We start from the raw sequence: 14,864 nt of genomic DNA, 5'->3' as shown, positions 1-14,864 counted from the left end.
TGGATGTTCCCACTCTTTCTCTTTCCCTGTAGCTACTTTTGGAGGAAGTGTTTTTCCTGTACTCTCCCCCCTTTCTCTGTTCTGTCTCCACAAATACAGCTCCCTACCCTCCATGGCTTCTCTCTTCCCCAGTTCACTTCTCTGCACTGTGTACTTGCTGAGTTCTGTGTCTCAAGTTATGCAGATTGTTGTATTAATCCTCAGATCAATTTTCTAGGTGTGTAAAAGTGTTTGGTGCTGATCTATTTGCATTTCAGGGATGAGAGAAACAGAACTTCCATGCTGCTCCACCATCTTGGAACTTCCCCTCCACTGCCTTTTTTTTTTTTTTTTTTTTTGGTATTCTTTAGGTAAATAACTATTAGTGAAACTGCTGGGTGATAGGGTACTTACAACTGTACATTTTGAGGAAATTCCATACTGTTTTTCACAATGGCTGCACCAGTTCACATTCCCAACAACAGCGAGAGAGGGTTCCCCTTTCTCCACATCCACACTAATGCATATTGTTTATTGTGTTGTTGATTTTAGCCATTTTGACAGGTGTGAGATATGTCATTGTAGTTTTGATTTGTATTTCTCTGATGACCAGTGATGTTGAGCATATTTTCATGTGTCTGGTGACCATCTGTGTGTCTTCTTTGGAAATAACAATGTCCAATTATGTCTACTGCTCATTTCGTGATTGCATTTTTCTTTTTTGGGTGTTGAGTTTTATAAGTTCTTAATATATTTTGGATACTATTTATCAGATATGTCATTTGTAATTATCTTCCCCCATTCCATAGGTAGCTTACAATTTGTTGTTTAATTTGCTGTGCAGAAGCTTTTTTCTTTTGAAGAAGTCCCAATAGTTTATTTTTGTTTTTTTCTCTTGCCTCAGGAGACATATCTAAAAAGAAGTTGCTACAGTCCATGTCAAGAAGTTACTGCCTGTGTTCTCCTCTAGGATATTTATGGTTTCAGGTCTCATATTTAGGCTTTCTTTCCATTTTGAATTTATTTTTGTGTATGGTGAAAATAGTCCTGTTTCATTCTTTTCATGTACCTGTCTAGTTTTCTAAATACCATTTGTTGAAGAGACTTTGTCCCATTGGATATTTTTTCCTGCTTTTTTGAAATGTAATTAATTGATCATATAGTTGTAGGTTTATTTCTGGATATTTTATTCTGTTCCATTGATCTATGTGTCTATTTTTTTTTGTCATTACCATACTGTTTTTATCACTACAGCTTTGTAAGAGAACTTGAAGTCCAGAAGTGTGATACTTCAGCTTCATTTTATTTTCCAAGGTTGCTTTGGTTATCCATGGTATTTTGGGGTTCCATACACATTTTAGGACGGTTTGTTTCTGCTCTGTGCAAAGTGTTATTGGTAGTTTAATAGGGATTCATTACATCTGCAGATGGCTTTAGGTAGTACAGATATTTTAACAATATTTGTTCTTCCAATCCATGAGCATTGAAGATTTTTCCATTCATGTGTTGTCTTCAATTTCTTAAATCAGTGTTTTATAGTTTTCTGCATACAGTTCTTTCACCCCTTTGCTTAGGTTTAATTCAAGGTATCTAATTGTTTTTGGATAAGTTGTAAATTGAACTGATTCCTTGCTTTCTCTTTAGGCTGCTTCCTTATTGGTACATAGAAATGCAACAGATTTTTGTACATTGATTTTGTATCTTGTGTCTTTATGGAATTCATCTATTAGGTCTAGCAGCTTTTTCGTGGAGTCTTTTAAGTTTTTTATATAGAGTATCATGTCATCTGCAAATAGTGAAAGTTTGACTTCTTCCTTACTGATTTGGATGTCCTTTATTTCTTTTTGTTGCCTGATTGCTGTGGCTAGGACTTCCAGTACTATGTTAAGTAACAGTGAGAACAATAACTTCTTCTTGACCATAAAGAAAATGCTTCAGTTTTGTCACATTGAATATGATGTTCATCGCAGATTTTTCATATAAGACTTTTATTATGTTGAGGTATGTTCCTTCTAAACCTACTTTGTTGAGGACTTTTATCATGAATGGATATTGTACTCTGTAAAATGCTTTTTCTGTGTCTATTGAGAGGATCACATGATTCTTATACTTTCTTATATTAAGGTGGAGTATCATGTTGATTGATTTGTGAATATTGAACCACCCCTGCAGCATAGAAATAAATCCCATTTAATGGTTGGGGACAATTTAATGAATTGTTTGATTTGGTTTTGCTATTTTATTGAGAATTTTTGCATCTATGTTCATCAGGGATATTGGACTGTAATCTTTTTTTAATGGAGTTTTTATCTCGTTTTGGTGTCTGGATGATGCTGGCCTCATGGAATGATTTTGGAAGTTTTTCTTCCTTTTCTATTTTCTGGAATACATTGAGAGGAATAGGTAGTAACTCATTTTTAAATGTTTGGTAGAATTCTCCTGTGAAGCCATTTACCCTGGACTTTCGTTTTTGGGGAGTTTTTTGATTACTGATTCTGTTTCTTTGCTGGCTAGCAGTCTGTTCAAGATTTCTGTTTCTTCCTGTTTCAGTTTATATGTTTCTAGGAGTTTATTCATTTGTCCCAGTCCAGTTTATTGACGTATAGTTTTTTTTCTAATATTCTCTTACAATTTATGTATTTTTGTGGTGTTGGTTGTTATTTATCCTCTCTCATTTGTGATTTTATTTATTTAGATTCTTTTTCTTTTCTTTTTTATAAGTCTGGCTGAGGTTTCTGATTTTTTAAATTTTTTTTCAATGAACCAGCTCCTTGTTTCATTGATCTGTTTGTTTTTTTTACTTTCTATATGATTTAATTCTGCTTTAATCTTTGTTATTTCCTTCCTTCTGTTGGTTTTTGAATTTTTTGTTCTTTTTCTAGTTCCTCCACATGTGAGGTTAGGTTGTTTATTTGAGATTTTTCTTGCTTTTGAGGTGGGCCTGTATTGTATACACTTCCCTCTTTGCTGCATCCAAATGATATGCATCTTTTTTTTTTTTAATTTTGTCATTTATTTCATGTATTTTTAAATTTCTTCATTTGTTTCCTTGTTGATCAATTCACTGTACAGTAGCATTTTGTTTAACCTCCATGTAATTGTGGTATTTCCAGATTTTTCTGAGGGTAGACTTTTAGTTTCATAGCTTTCTGTTCAGAAAAGATACATAATTAGATTTTAACCTTTTTGTTTTTGTCAAGGCCTGATTTGTGACCTACTATGTGATCTTTTCTGGAGAATGTCCTGTGTGCACTTGAAAAGAATGTGTATTGTTTTAGGATGGAATGTTCTGAATATATCTATTAGGTCAATCTTGTCCATTGTGTCACTCAAAGTCATCGTTTGCTTTTTGATTTTCTTTTGAGATGGTCTATTGATATAAGTGGGGTGTCAAAGTACCCGACTATTATTGTATTATTATCAATTAATTTCTTTATGTTTTTTATTAATTATTTTATTTTCTTCATTGCTTCCAGGTCGGGTACATAAATATTTACAATTGTTAGATCTCTTTGTTGGATTTTCCCCTTTATTATGATATAGTGCCCTTCCTCATCTGTTACAGTCTTTGTTTTAAAGTCAAGTTTGACCAATATAATTATTGCTACTCCAGCTTTCTTTTGACATCCATTTGCATGATAAATGTTTCTCCAACCCCTCACTTTCAATCTGCTTGTGTCTTTAAGTCTAAAAAAGAGTTTCTTGTATGCAGCATATAGATGGGTCGTGTTTCATTATCCATTCTAACACTGTATGTCTTTTGGATGGAGTGTCTAGTCCATGTACATTTATAGTATTTTTAAAAATTTTAATATTCATTTATTCTTGAGAGAGAGAGAGAGAGAGAGAGAGAGAGAGAATGAGGACAAGTGGGGGAAGGGCAGAGAGAGACAGAGAGAGGGGGAGAGAGAGAAAGAAAGGCAGAACTGAAGCAGGCTCCAGGCTCTGAGCTGTCAGCACAGAGCCCAATGGAGGGATTGAACTCACAAACCATGAGATCATGACCTGAGTAGAAGTCAGATGCTTAATTGACTGAGCCACCAGGCACCTCAAAAATACTTATGGATAGATATACATTTACTGCCATGTTATTACTTGTTTTACCACTGTTGCTGGAGGGTGTTTTTTTTTTTTTCCTTTCTTGTCTTTGTCACTTTTGGTCTCTCTTTTGTACTCAAAGAGTCCTTTTTAATATTTCTTAGAGAGCTGAGTTAGTGGTCAAGAACTTTAGTTTTTGTTTGTCTGGGAAATTCTTTATGTCTCCTTCTATTCTGAATCATAGCTTTGCCAAAAAGAATATTCTTGGCAGCAGATTTTTCCCATTTAGCACTTTGAATATATCAAGCCACTCCTTTCTGGCTTGCCAAGTTTCTGTTGAGAAATATCCATCTAGCTTTGTGGGTCTTCCCTTGTAAGTAAGAGTTCTTTTGTCTTGCTGCTTTTAGGATTTTTTTCTTTATCACTGCAGTTTGCAAATTTAATTACAATACGTCTTGGTGTTTGGCCAGCCTTTATTGATTTTGATGGGAGTTCTCTATGCTTCCTGAAACTGAATGGCTGTTTCCTGGCTTATATTAGGAAAGGGTTCAGCTATTATTTTCTCAAATAAATTTTCTATCCTCTTTCTCTCTTTCTTCTTCTGAGACTCCTATAATACAAATGTTATTATGTTTGATGGAGTCACTGTGTTCCCTAAGTCAATTCTAATGTTGCATAATTCTTCATTCTCTCTTTTGTTCAGTTTCATTACTTTCCATTGCTTTGTCTTCTAAGCCACTAATTTCTTCCTCTGTTTCTTCCAGCCTGCTGTTCATTCCATCAAGCGTGTTTCCAATCTCATTTATTGTATTTTTAATCTCTGAATGATACTTTTTTCATTCTTTTATTGCTGTCATAAAGGTCTCACTGATGTCTTCTATTCTTTTCTCAAACCCAGTGATTATGCTTATGACTGCTTTTTAAATTCTCCATCAGAAACGTTATTTATATCAGTTTGCTTAGAACTCTAGTTGTGTCCTTATCTTTTTCTTTCACTTGTGATAAATTCCTCTGTCTTTGCATTTTGTCTAAGTGTCTGCCTTCTTTTCCATTAGAAGAGCCAGTTATGTCTCCTTCTCCTGAAAATAATGGCCTTACGAAGAAGAGGTCTAAGTGTCCAGGGCCTTGTGCTTCGGGGAGTGTGTCTGTTGTGTGCTGCCTGTGCTCTGCTCTTGTATTTTGGCCTATCTATCCTTCAGGCCAGTTATCTGCAGAGGCTCTCCTAGCTTGCTGTGGGCAGTGTTTGATCCCTGGCCTCAATGTGGTGACTTTTGACTAGATGTGCTCCGGTCTGCTTGTGAAATAAGACCTGATAGCCATTCCACCAGAAATGAGACCCTGCAGAAGGTTCTGGCCAGGAGGCCTGGTGTGGACAGGGGTTTCCGCTGGTCTTCTGTGGGAGGGACCAGCCAAATGGGGCTGAAACAAGCTTCACTTGGAAGGGCAATTCTACCAGAGCACAGCTGGGTGTAGATTGTCAAAAGCAAGTTGGGAAGCCAGTGTAGATATTGGTCTCTTTCCTGTAAATGAGTCTGTGTCTTTTCTGAGGGACAGGGGAGGTAAATGGCACCAACCAGTTTAGCTCCTTTGTTCCCAGAGGCATCTTCGTGAATGTTGACTTTCATAAAAGTGCTCAGAAAAGAGCAAATAATCTCCCTCCTGTTGTTCTCAGGCATTCTTCAGTTTGCTGTTTCAATGCTGCCTGCCTTCTTTCTAGGAGCATTGCAGTGCCCTCTGTGCTCTATCCTTTCCAAGCTTGCTTACCTTTCAAACTCCATACTTTAAGCCCTGCTGGTTGTAACAACTTATAAAATTCAGCCTCTCTCATTTTCCAAGCCAATGGCTTTAGGAACAGGTTCTTATGTGTTCCCCTATGTATTCCTCTCTCTCTTGCCTGTCTCTGTGATGAGAGTTCCTTTGCCTATGCAATACCTGTGATTTGTTTCTTTCCTAAACCATGTCTCCACACTTCCTACCTTCTTCAATGTGGCCTCTTCTCTCCCTTTAGTTATAGAGAGTGTTCTGTCAGTCTACAGGTTGAATTCTGGGGTATGTAGGATGATTTGATATTGTCTAGTTGTGTTCATGGGACAAGAGGAGCCTATGTTCCCCCTACTCTGCTTTCTTTCCTTTTTTCTTCCACTTTCTTTCCCTTTTTCCTGTGATTCTTAATTGGCAAATGAAGAATACTTTGTGTCTGTAGCCTATAATTTGGTCAAGTTCTGCACTGAACAGAGGATATTCGGAGCATTTTTGATGTCAAGTGGTCACCAAATTTTGCCCCATGTCCCACAATGCCTGTTACATTCTGCATGAATACAGTTATTTGAAGCTTCTTCTTATGTTGACCCTTCACACAGGGTTGATGTATAAGTCAATTAGAATATGCATATGGGAGCATTTTAAAATCTCTTCTGCATATTGAAGATTTTTCTGTCTCGTATACCTTTAGTACTTATTACAATGAAGATTTATGGCTGGAGTAAAGATTAATGGCTATTCATTTCTTCATAAAGTTCCGTGTCCATAAATGCCCATGCAGAAATAACTTTGTTTTCTACCAAAGATAACTGCTTACTCACCTTACAAAATAAATCTTGAAAAATACATAAATTCCTTCAAATACATACCCAGTATTCCAGATATCTTTACCGGGAAAATTATTAAAATACTTTGTCCAGGTTTATAGAATATTTCTTGGAATCTTGTTTGATTTCCAAAGGAAAACATAGAACATGTGGGAAGTTCCAAGTACAAATTAATGTACTTGGAATGTAATGTATGTTTTTTTAAGCATGAATTCTTTTATCAGTGTCAGTTTTCTAAAAAATAAAAGACTTCATACTATTTTCATAAAAGTATTTTTCAAATTACTTTTATTATTTTAAGCTTATTAAAATATCTGGATAAATGTATTCAATGATTTACTTTGTTCCTGGTCAAAATTAATAAGCATCCCTCTGGAATTCTGAACTAGGGGAACATAAATATGAAACTGTTATTAGTAGAAAATTCAGAATATATGAATATATATCTGTACTACAACATTATTCTCTCTAGAATAAACTTCAAGTGTTCTACACATAGAAATGGACACAGAAATATATGAATAATGAAAAGATAATGAAAGAAGAAATATTTCTTTGTGAACTGAAGAACTACCAAAACTTCAGTATATGTTGCAAACTTGCTTTGGTTTTATTCAAATTTATGGAATATTATAAGATATTTATTACTTAAAAGAGAAAAAAAAACTTAAAAAATCAGAACCATAAGTCAAATGTTTTACCTCCAACTAGGAGAAGAATTTAGTACCATTATGTATGGGGCTCATTCAAAAAGTCAATTCTTAATGTAAATTTGAGGGGTTTTTTTTCATTTGTGTTTTCTATAGAGTAAATAAAGAAATTTTGTAGGGAAAAGTCTTGAGATTTGACTCATTTGGTTTTATTTATTCAAAGTTATCTGAGATATTGGCAATACCTTCTCTTTGTTAGCACTATATAATTATTTACAAATAAGCATTGCTTTTATTGAACCTATACTATTTTTTTTCATTTCCCTAAGAGTGATTTTTTGGAATACATATGTGTATATCATATTTTTTTCTTCTGTATAGGCAAAGCTGTAATCTACCTGAAATGATTTTTTTTCCTTGCATTTGGAACATGCCATGGACATAAAATAAGTATTTTTATTAATTGGTGAGTTATGTGCCAATTTGAAAAATTAAAGCTATTTTTATAATGAAATTGGTAGTATGGGACATTTTTACTCAAGAAGAAACTCCATATTACAGGGCCATAAGAGAAATATAAAACAAGGATATTAGTGAAATAATTTATAGTGAGAAACATATCAAGTAAGCTATTCATGTCCATGGTCAGTGTTTTCTTTCCTTATCAGCAAATCTAATGGGACATCAAATATTATTCAGAAGGATGTTTGTAAGCATGAACTCTGATCAAGTGGATCTAGTTAATTTATTTGAATAGTTGATTAAACCAAGCTGAGGTAACATAATACATCCATCTCTATTATACAAATTCTGTGCTGTAGTAATAAGACCCAGGCTTAAGTAGGCCAGGCTACTCCCACAAAGATAGGACCATAAGAACACTACCAAAGTTTTTGTCCTAATTATAGACTTCCTATAGACTACTCATTTAATTTGATTCACTCTTTCTTCAGATTAAAAACAAAGCAACTTTTTGGAATAAAAAATATTCTTAGTTATAAAAATAGTATTTAGTTACCTTATCTGAATTTATACTATCTCATCTTATGTGAATTGTGGCCATTCAAAAACAACGAGATTTGAAAAATATTTCAGAGAGTTTGCTAAATTCCATCATTGGCAGATAGTTTATTCTAAGATTATAAAAAGAAAAAGAAGCACACTTATTTTTATCTTTCTCCTCTCCCAACCTCTATAAGCCAGAGTAGGGAAAATAACAATGAAGGACGGAGACTGCTCTGTACTCTTTAGCAGTTATGTGGACAACACTAACAATCTTCATAACTCCTCTTCTTGGAACGTTAGTCACTGAGCTCTGTCTTAGAGTAAGTGCTTGAAATGTTAACATATTCAGTTGGGAGTACCCGTGGAATGGGGAATTGGGATCCATGATTCTCAGGTAAATATTTTTTAGCCCAATGTAGGAACCCAGTCCTTCTCATCCAGTGTCTCTCTTCTCTAGAAGCTTTGCCTTAATATGTTTAGTCAGCTTGCCTCAGGCTGTCTCCAATTGCTTAAAAATGCTTATAATAATCCATCTTTAAAAATAATAGATTCACAATAATCTCACTACAAAGGTTGATTTACAATAAAATACTATTAATAAATAAGAATAATGAATGTTTTCCTCAAAATGCATTTAGGGCAAGAAGATAAAATGGTCAATTTTTATATCTCACTGGTTCCATGAGGCAAAGTCTCATATCACCCATTCCTTGGTACTTTTTATAAAAATGTTACTATATTCTGTTTAGACATCTGGTTCTAACTTTGACTTAGTAGAAATCATTATGTCACATCCTGGTTGATCTTTAAAGAACACCAAATGGAAAAATGCAGTGTGTCCAGGAAAGTTGTCAGTCCTGCATAGGTCGTAGGGTAGGTTCTTGCCTATAAAAGTCCCAAAGCACAGCTTATATAATATTTTCATCTACTTCTCCAAACTTAAGGCTCTAAAGGGACAAGGTTTCTACTTTCAGAAAAGACACTAAATGTGGACATTAAGAGAAACTTTTTTATTTTTCTTTATTTAATTCCCAAAAATATGTTTCAACTCAAGAAGTAAACTTTAAAGAAGTAAAGTTTAAAGAAGTTACTTATTATTTAGTGTGTATAGTCAAGATGTGATCTGCACTTCTTAAAAAAGAAAAGTTGCTTAACATAAAATACTAAGGTTGTTAGGTAAATAAATTTAACACATATATCTCAGGTGATAAGGCCTGAAATTTGAAAGTGAGACATCAAAAACAATTATCACAAATTCAGTAATTTTCATAAGGTAGCTTCTTAGATAATTCTATTAAATATTGATTGCTCATAGTGATTGGATGGTTCAGAAAGAGGAAAGAAGTTGAGGAGCTAAAATAGGGAGAAGGGAAAATATGAAGTTATTGAAAAATAACTGTGGTCTGTGGATCTGAAGTCTGTCTCAGGTTAGCTTGTTCCTCTTCTCAAAGTCTAACTAGGATTCAACAAATTTGATAAACCTGTAACCAGACTCATCAAAAGTGAAAAACAAAACAATACAAAAAAAGGGACATAGAAAAAGAAGGAAAACTCAAATAAACAAAATCAGATATGAAAGAAGGAATATAACAACCAACAACAGAAATATAAATACAAAGAGGATATAGCAACCAACAGAAATACAAAGATTGTAAGACAATATTATAAAAAAAATATGACAATTTGGACAACCTAAAAGAAATGGGTAAATTCCTGGAAACATACAACTTACAAAACTGAAGCAGGAAGAAATAGAAAATTTGAAGAGACTGATTACCAGCAATGGAATTGTATTAGTGATCAAAACTGTCTGAACAGCGGTTTAAGACAAGATGGCGGCTTAGGAGGACGCTGGGCTCACCGCACGTCCTGCTGATCACTTAGATTCCATCTACACCTGCCTAAATAACCCAGAAAACCGCCAGAGGATTAGCAGAACGGAGTCGCCGGAGCCAAATGCAGACGAGAGGCCCACGGAAGAGGGTAGGAAGGGCGGCGAGGCAGTGCGCGCTCCACGGACTGGCGGAAGGGAGCCGGGGCGGAGGGCGGCTCGCCGGCCAAGCAGAGCCCCCGAGTCTGGCTTGCAAGAGCAGAGGGGCCTGACGGACTGTGTTCCGACAGCAAGCGCGACTTAGCGTCTGGGAGATCATAAGTTAACAGCTCTGCTCGGAAAGCGGGAAGGCTAGAGGACAAAGGGAGGGAGAGCTGCTGAGCCCCCTGACAACAGAGCTCAGTTTGGTGGGGAACAAAGGCGCTCGCCAGCGCCATCTCCCCCGCCCATCCCCCAGCCAAAATCCCAAAGAGAACCAGTTCCTGCCAGGGAACTTGCTCGCTCCACACAAACACCCAACTCTGCGCTTCTGCGGAACCAAACCTCCGGCAGCGGATCTGACTCCCTCCCGCTGCCACAGGGCCCCTCCTGAAGTGGATCACCTAAGGAGAAGCGATCTAAGCCTGCCCCTCCTGCCCCCGTGCACCTTGCCTACCCACCCCAGCTAATATGCCAGATCCCCAGCATCACAAGCCTGGCAGGGGGCAAGTAGCCCAGACAAGCCACACCACCCCACAGTGAATTCTGCCCCTAGGAGAGGGGAAGAGAAGGCACACACCAGTCTGACTGTGGCCCCAGCGGTGGGCTGGGGGCAGACATCAGGTCTGACTGCGGCCCCGCCCACCAACTCCAGTTATACACCACAGCACAGGGGAAGTGCTCTGCAGGTCCTCACCACGCCAGGGACTATCCAAAATGACCAAGCGGAAGAATTCCCCTCAGAAGAATCTCCAGGAAATAACAACAGCTAATGAGCTGATCAAAAAGGATTTAAATAATATAACAGAAAGTGAATTTAGAATAATAGTCATAAAATTAATCGCTGGGCTTGAAAACAGTATAGAGGACAGCAGAGAATCTCTTGCTACAGAGATCAAGGGACTCAGGAACAGTCACGAGGAGCTGAAAAACGCTTTAAACGAAATGCATAACAAAATGGAAACCACCACAGCTCGGCTTGAAGAGGCAGAGGAGAGAATAGGTGAACTAGAAGATAAAGTTATGGAAAAAGAGGAAGCTGAGAAAAAGAGAGATAAAAAAATCCAGGAGTATGAGGGGAAAATTAGAGAACTAAGTGATACACTAAAAAGAAATAATATACGCATAATTGGTATCCCAGAGGAGGAAGAGAGAGGGAAAGGTGCTGAAGGGGTACTTGAAGAAATAATAGCTGAGAACTTCCCTGAACTGGGGAAGGGGAAGGAAAAAGGCAGTGAAATCCAAGAGGCACAGAGAACTCCCTTCAGACGTAACTTGAATCGATCTTCTGCACGACATATCACAGTGAAACTGGCAAAATACAAGGATAAAGAGAAAATTCTGAAAGCAGCAAGGGGTAAACGTGACCTCACATGTAAAGGGAGACCTATAAGACTCGTGACTGATCTCTCTTTTGAAACTTGGCAGGCCAGAAAGAATTGGCATGATATCTTCAGTGTGCTAGACAGAAAAAATATGCAGCCGAGAATCCTTTATCCAGCAAGTCTGTCATTTAGAATAGAAGGAGAGATAAAGGTCTTCCCAAACAAACAAAAACTGAAGGAATTTGTCACCACTAAACCAGCCCTACAAGAGATCCTAAGGGGGACCCTGTGAGACAAAGTCCCAGAGACATCACTACAAGCATAAAACATACAGACATCACAATGACTCTAAACCCGTATCTTTCTATAATAACACTGAATGTAAATGGATTAAATGCGCCAACCAAAAGACATAGGGTATCAGAATGGATAAAAAAACAAGACCCATCGATTTGCTGTCTACAAGAGACTCATTTTAGACCTGAGGACACCTTTAGATTGAGAGTGAGGGGATGGAGAACTATTTATCATGCGACTGGAAGCCAAAAGAAAGCTGGAGTAGCCATACTTATATCAGACAAACTAGACTTTAAATTAAAGGCTGTAACAAGAGATGAAGAAGGACATTATATAATAGTTACAGGGTCTATCCATCAGGAAGAGCTAACAATTATAAATGTCTATGCGCCGAATACCGGAGCCCCCAAATATATAAAACAACTACTCGTAAACATAAGCAACCTTATCGATAAGAATGTGGTAATTGCAGGGGACTTTAACACCCCACTTACAGAAATGGATAGATCATCTAGACACACTGTCAATAAAGAAACAAGGGCCCTGAATGAGACATTGGATCAGATGGACTTGACAGATCTATTTAGAACTCTGCATCCCAAAGCAACAGAATATACTTTCTTCTCGAGTGCACATGGAACATTCTCCAACATACATCATATACTGGGTCACAAAACAGCCCTTCATAAGTTTACAAGAATTGAAATTATACCATGCTTACTTTCAGACCACAGTGCTATGAAGCTTGAAATCAACCACAGAAAAAAGTCTGGAAAACCTCCAAAAGCATGGAGGTTAAAGAACACCCTACTAACGAATGAGTGGGTCAACGTGATACATCACATTAACAAAAAAAAAGAGAAGAACCATATGTCCTGTCAATCCATGCAGAAAAGGCCTTCGACAAAATCCAGCACCTTTCTTAATAAAAACCCTTGAGAAAGTCGGGATAGAAGGAACATACTTAAAGATCATAAAAGCCATTTATGAAAAGCCCACAGCTAACATCATCCTCAATGGGGAAAAACTGAGAGCTTTTTCCCTGAGATCAGGAACACGACAAGGATGCCCACTCTCACCGCTGCTGTTTAACATAGTGCTGGAAGTTCTAGCATCAGCCATCAGACAACAAAAGGAAATCAAAGGCATCAAAATTGGCAAAGATAAAGTCAAGCTTTCGCTTTATGCAGATGACATGATATTATACATGGAAAATCTGATAGACTCCACCAAAAGTCTGCTAGAACTGATACAGGAATTCAGCAAAGTTGCAGGATACAAAATCAATGTACAGAAATCAGTTGCATTCTTATACACTAACAATGAAGCAACAGAAAGACAAATAAAGAAACAGATCCCATTCACAATTGCACCAAGAAGCATAAAATACCTAGGAATAAATCTAACCAAAGATGTAAAGGATCTGTATGCTGAAAACTATAGAAAGCTTATGAAGGAAATTGAAGAAGATTTAAAGAAATGGAAAGACATTCCCTGCTCATGGATTGGAAGAACAAATATTGTCAAAATGTCAATACTACCCAAAGCTATCTACACATTCAATGCAATCCCAATCAAAATTGCACCAGCATTCTTCTCGAAACTAGAACAAGCAATCCTAAAATTCATATGGAACCACAAAAGGCCCCGAATAGCCAAAGGAATTTTGAAGAAGACCAAAGCAGGAGGCATCACAATCCCAGACTTTAGCCTCTACTACAAAGCTGTCATCATCAAGACAGCATGGTATTGGCACAAAAACAGACACATAGACCAATGGAATAGAATAGAAACCCCAGAACTAGACCCACAAACATATGGCCAACTCATCTTTGACAAAGCAAGAAAGAACATCCAATGGAAAAAAGACAGCCTCTTTAACAAATGGTGCTGGGAGAACTGGACAGCAACATGCAGAAGGTTGAAACTAGACCACTTTCTCACACCATTCACAAAAATAAACTCAAAATGGATAAAGGACCTAAATGTGAGACAGGAAACCATCAAAACCTTAGAGGAGAAAGCAGGAAAAGACCTCTCTGACCTCAGCCGTAGCAATCTCTTACTCGACACATCCCCAAAGGCAAGGGAATTAAAAGCAAAAGTGAATTACTGGGACCTTATGAAGTTAAAAAGCTTCTGCACAGCAAAGGAAACAACCAACAAAACTAAAAGACAACCAACGGAATGGGAAAAGATATTCGCAAATGACATATCGGACAAAGGGCTAGTATCCAAAATCTATAAAGAGCTCACCGAACTGCACACCCGAAAAACAAATAACCCAGTGAAGAAATGGGCAGAAAACATGAATAGACACTTCTCTAAAGAAGACATCCGGATGGCCAACAGTCACATGAAAAGATGTTCAGCGTCGCTCCTTATCAGGGAAATACAAAACAAAACCACACTCAGGTATCACCTCATGCCAGTCAGAGTGGCCAAAATGAACAAATCAGGAGAGTATAGATGCTGGAGAGGATGTGGAGAAACGGGAACCCTCTTGCACTGTTGGTGGGAATGCAAATTGGTGCAGCCGCTCTGGAAAGCAGTGTGGAGGTTCCTCAGAAAATTAAAAATAGACCTACCCTATGACCCAGCAATAGCACTGCTAGGAATTTATCCAAGGGATACAGGAGTACTGATGCATAGGGCCACTTGTACCCCAATGTTCATAGCAGCACTCTCAACAATAACCAAATTATGGAAAGAGCCTAAATGTCCATCAACTGATGAATGGATAAAGAAATTGTGGTTTATATACACAATGGAATATTACGTGGCAATGAGAAAAAAAATGAAATATGGCCTTTTGTAGCAGCGTGGATGGAACTGGAGAGTGTGATGCTAAGTGAAATAAGCCATACAGAGAAAGACAGATACCATATGGTTTCACTCTTATGTGGATCCTGAGAAACTTAACAGGAACCCATGGGGGAGGGGAAGGAAAAAA

The 14,864-nt window shown here is 37.3% G+C and overlaps 1 protein-coding gene across 1 annotated transcript in view; it reads left to right on the top strand.

Annotated features, from left to right (window-relative positions):
- CNTN5 (contactin 5) overlaps window positions 1–14,864 on the top strand; it is a 1,382,461-nt gene that overhangs the window by 695,654 nt on the left and 671,943 nt on the right. The window lies entirely within an intron of this gene.

This window comes from Prionailurus bengalensis, chromosome D1 (assembly GCF_016509475.1).
Source record: "Prionailurus bengalensis isolate Pbe53 chromosome D1, Fcat_Pben_1.1_paternal_pri, whole genome shotgun sequence".
Taxonomy (NCBI): domain Eukaryota; kingdom Metazoa; phylum Chordata; class Mammalia; order Carnivora; family Felidae; genus Prionailurus; species Prionailurus bengalensis.
The sequence above is the reverse complement of the archived record's forward strand: the minus strand, read 5'-3'. Positions and strand labels throughout refer to the sequence as shown.